The sequence below is a fragment of the Mirounga angustirostris genome, unplaced genomic scaffold, assembly GCF_029215605.1.
Source record: "Mirounga angustirostris isolate CCGP_5_RB_7025 unplaced genomic scaffold, mMirAng1.0.hap1 SCAF_4, whole genome shotgun sequence".
NCBI lineage: Eukaryota > Metazoa > Chordata > Mammalia > Carnivora > Phocidae > Mirounga > Mirounga angustirostris.
Genome location: NW_026991712.1, coordinates 89,201,377 through 89,206,347, shown reverse-complemented (window position 1 = coordinate 89,206,347; position 4,971 = coordinate 89,201,377). Strand labels below are relative to the sequence as shown.

Sequence of the window (4,971 nt, the reverse complement as noted above, 5' to 3'; positions counted from 1 at the left end):
CATCCCCACAGGGAAGTGAGTGCAGAGTTAATTATGCTGAGTTCCAGATTGGAGCATAACTCTGTGTAGCTGCAGAAAGCAGCAGTACCCAGAGATGACTCATTCCATGGTAAAGTGGCCCCACAGGGTGCCGTCTGGTGTGTGAGGAGATGTCCAGGTGTCCTGCTGAGGAAGAGAGGTGTGGGAGACCCAAAGAGCTACATGTTCTCCAGGTGGTTCCCTCCTCCCAGGGTAGAGGCAGTAGATAAGACCTCCAGGGTTGGCAAGGGCCCTGTGACTTTCATCACAAGCGAATGACTGGATCAGCACAAATCCATTATCGTTTCTGGAAAAACTGCTCCCAGGACATGCCTGACTCTGCCAACAGAGCTCAGCAGAGCAGTTTGGCAACATGGCCCCTCAGGTGGTACCTTTCTTCTGCAATGTTTTGGTGACAAGGGAAAGGGATTTCTTAAGTGCTCAGCTGTAAGAATATGTGGGTGGAGGGGGCTATGGTGAAATGGGGTACAGCCCCACCCTGACCTGCAAGGCTTTCTGCTGCATCAGGACCCTGGGTCTTGGCAACTCTGTAGGCAGTCTCACCTCTGAGTTCAGGAAATTGGGATGCCTTTCATGTTTTAGTTCTTTGGTTCTTCAGATACAGGCATACCTCATTTTATTGCACTGTGCTTTATTATGCTTTTCAGATATTGTAGTTTTAATAAATTGAAGGTTTGTGGCAACCCTGCATAGAATAAATTTATTGGTACCATTTTCCCAACAGTATTTGCTCAATTCATGTCTCTCTGTCACATTTTTCAAACTTTTCACATATTTCAAACTTTTTCATCATTATTACATTTGTTATGGTGATCCATGGTCAGTGATCTTTCATGTTACTATTATAGTTGTCTTGGGACACCACACACCGCTTCCATATAAGATGGCAAACTTAATCACAGTATTGTATGTGTTCTGACTTGTGTGTGTGCTCCACTGACAAGCCTTCCCCCTGCCTCTCTCCCTCTCCTTGGAACTCAATATTCCTTGAGACACAACAATATTAAAGTTAGCCCAATTAATAATCCTACAATGGCTCCTAAGTGTTTAAAGGAAAGGAAGAGTCACCTGACTCTTACTTTAAATCAAAAACTAGAAATGACTGAACTCAGTAAGGAAGGCATGTCAAAAGCCAAAATAGGCCAAAAGCTAAGTCTCTGGATTCAGTTAGCCAAATTGTAAATGCAAAGGAAAAGTTCTTGAAGGAAACTAAAAGTGCTACTCCAGTGAACACACAAATGATAAAAAAGCAAAACAGCCTATTTGCTGATATGGATGTGGTCTGGATAGATCAAACCAGCCATAATACTCCCTTAAACCAAAGCCTGATCCAGAGCAAAGCCCTAACTCTATTCATTCCTGTGAAGGCTGAGAGAGGTGAGGAAGCTGCAGAAGAGTTTGAAGTTGGCAGAATTGGTTCATGAGATTTAAGGAAAGAAGCCATTTCCATAACGGCTGATGTCAAAGCTGCAAAGTTATTCAGACAATCTAGCTAAGATCATTAATGATGGTAGCTACACTAAATAACAAGTTTTCAATGTAGATGAAACAGCTTTATATCAAAAGAAGATGCCATCTAGAACTTTCATAGCTGCAAAGCTGAAGTCAGTGCCTGGCTTCAAAGCTTCAAAGGACAAGCTGACTCTCTTGTTAGAGGCTAATATAGCTGATGACTTTAAGTTGAAGCCAATGCTCATTGACCATCCCAAAAATCCTAGGGCCCTTAAGAATTACATGAAATCTACTCTGCCCAAGCTCTAGAAATGGCACAATAGAACTTTTGTGACAGCATATCTGTTTACAAAATAGTTTACTGAATATATTAAGCCCACTATTGAGACCTATTGCTCTGAAAAAAAGATTTCTTTGAAAACATTACTGCTCATTGACAATGCTCCTGGTCACCAAGAGTTTTGATGGTTATATAAAATAATATTAATATTGTTTTCATGCCTGCTGACACAACATCCATTCTGCAGCCTGTAGATCAAGGAGTAATATCTGCCCATAGATAGTGATTCCTCTGATGGATCTGGGCAAAGTCAGTTGGAAACCTGGAAAGGATTCACCATTAAGAACATTCATGATTTATGTGAAGAAGTCAAAATATCAATATGAACAGGAGTTTGGAAGAAGTTGATTCCAACCCTCACGGATGACCTTGAGGGGTTCAAGACTTCAGTGGAGGAAGTAACTGCAAGTGTGGTAGAAATAGCAAAAGAATGAGAATTAGAAGTGGAACCTGAAGATGTGACTGAAGTTCTGCAATCTCATGATCAAACTTGAATGGATGAGGAGTTGTTTCTTAGGGATGAGCAAAGAAAGTGGTTCTTTGAGATGGACTGTACTCCTGGTGAAGATGCTGTGAAGACTGTTGAAATGACAACAAAGGACTTGGAATATTAAATTGATTTACCTGATAAGGCAGTGGCAGGATTTGAGAAGATTGACTTCTTTCAATTCTGAAAGAAGTTCTGTGAGTAAAATGCTATCAAACAGCATCCCATGCTACAGAGAAATTGTTCATGAAAGGAAGTCAATCGTTGGGGCAATTTCATTGTAGTCTTATTTTAAGAACTTGCCTCAGCCACCCCCATTTCCAGCAACTGCCACCCGGATCAGTCAGTAGCCATCAACATCCAGGCAAGACCCTCTGCCAGCAAAAAGATTTACAACTAGGTGAAAGCCCAGATGTTGGTTAGCATTTTTTAGCAACAAAGTATTTTTAAATTAAGGCATGTACATTTTTTTTAGACACAATGCTGTTGCACACTTAATAAACTGCCGTATAGTGTCAACATAACTTTTATATGTACTGGGAAGCCAAAAAATCCATCTGACTTGCTTTGTTTCAATATTAGCTTTATTGGGGTGGTCTGGAATGGAACCTACAATGTTTCTGAAGGATGTCTGTGCTTTTAATTACCCTACACAATGTGACAGCTGCCTTGACAAGAGTTTTATAACAAGGACCTGATTTTATTTCCATAACAACCCTGAGAAATAGGTACTGATGTCTCCATTTAACATGAGAATATATCATGTACATTACCCTGAATGTCCATTTGATGCCATGTCGATTGCCACTCCATGCACACAGACAAGTGCTGTTCTGGATGCTGGGGAGAAGCAGAGAATAGGACCTCAAGGACCTAGTACAGGGCACCAGGCAACCTGCTCCCAGGATTGTGTGAGATAGTGTACAAATGTTTGCTAGGCCATAAAGTGCCACATGCCCCGAGGGACATCCTGGCAGAAATGAAAGGTCAGCACACTATGAAAGTTGGATAACACTGTACCACATGAATCAGAGAGCTCAGAAGACCTGTCACTTGTGACTGTCCCACCACAGCCTTCAACTGGGAGGCTGGTGGTCTTGACTTTCAAGGTCCTGGAGGTCAGACAGAACACTATGCTAGTTGCCCAATTTTCATAAGCTGTGAGGAGACATCCTCTCCACTCCACCCCCCCATTCTCCACATGTTCCAGCTCCTTCCACAGTGCCTGTTCTGGGGCTGGGAGGATGCTCGGCAGAGAAAGGCCCAGAGCCCTGGCACTCCTCACCCTGGAGTGGGGCTGGGGACTCCTCCTGTTCTCTTGAATCCCTGCCTGGACTTGTGCTTGAAGGTCTGAGAAGCATATGGAGAACACATGAATTAACTCTGAATTCACAACTTGTGTTTGTGATAAACTGCCATCTGCTGTTGACATTAATGCTTTAGCAAAAAATTATTTATTGTACTATATTTTATTTGTTTATTAATATGCTGCTCTTAAATCCATAGCAAAGGGTACCTATGTTACAAGTTTTATGAAATAGAAATAGAAAATCACAACCAAGGAAAGGAGACATATCATATATGGGAATCAAAAGGAATAGTTTTTCTTGGTCATTTTGAAACAATGAACAAAGTATATAACTTTCTATTATAAAAGCAGTGCATACTTAGAACATTTGTAAAATATAGAATGCATCAAAAATAAAAATATTCTGTTGGCCTAAAGTATACTTGTGTTACTTTAGAGAATACAATTCCTTATTTTATTATTATTTACAGTAGGTATTTTATTGTATGCTGCTGTCATATAATAAATATGTAATTTTATATAAATAAATAATAAAATAATTACCCTTGTGAAATAGAAATTTATGAAAATTCAGAGAGGTAGATGTTAAGGACTGACAAAAGAAGTTTATATGTATGGCACCTGTTATAGGGATAAGCTTTTGTACAGGCTTCAAATTTAGTTCTCCTTTGAACATTCACAGGTTCATTAAAAGTGGTTTAGAAAACAATCCAAAGATTCGTGGCATTACAAAATGTAACAGGCTTTCTGGGGTCTGAAGGGATTCTTACTTGAAGATACCCCAGTCAGCAGGGAGTCATGTTAAGCCTTCTGCAGACAGAATCGTTTCAAGTCTGTAGCTGCCTAGGAAACCTTCACCCAGTGGAGCTTGGCTTCCAGCAGGAGTTGTTGAAGGACTTTCTTCAGAATGGCAACACTGAAGGAACCAGATATGACACTCATTAGAGCCAGGCCAGCTTGTGGGTGTGCCGATGGGTTGTGTCTTAGGTCCATGGGGCCAGAATGAGAGGCAGTGCAGCCCATATTTATTATTTTAAAGCCTACCTTTTTTCACTTAACAACATATTTTTATATTTCTACAGTATGTCTTAATGACTAGTTGTACCTCAGTATAGTGAATCATTTCTCTACTGCTGGTAATTTACATTGCCTTTTCCTCTGCTCTTACAAAATTTTTGTGGTAAGCACCCTTATACATAAGCTTATAAATACTGCCAATTGTTTTCTTAGCCTAAATTCCTAGAAGTAGGATCCCTGAATCTCAGCACATTCATCACATTTTGTCCACAGGCAAGGACACAGGCTCTAGAGTCTGACCACTTAGGATTGTCATCCAGCTCTGCC

At 40.6% G+C, this 4,971-nt stretch overlaps 1 pseudogene; it reads right to left on the bottom strand.

Moving 5' to 3' along the window:
* Positions 1 to 4,353: 4,353 nt before the first annotated feature.
* Positions 4,354 to 4,620, bottom strand: LOC123840982 (guanine nucleotide-binding protein G(I)/G(S)/G(O) subunit gamma-5-like; annotated as a pseudogene).
* Positions 4,621 to 4,971: the final 351 nt, after the last annotated feature.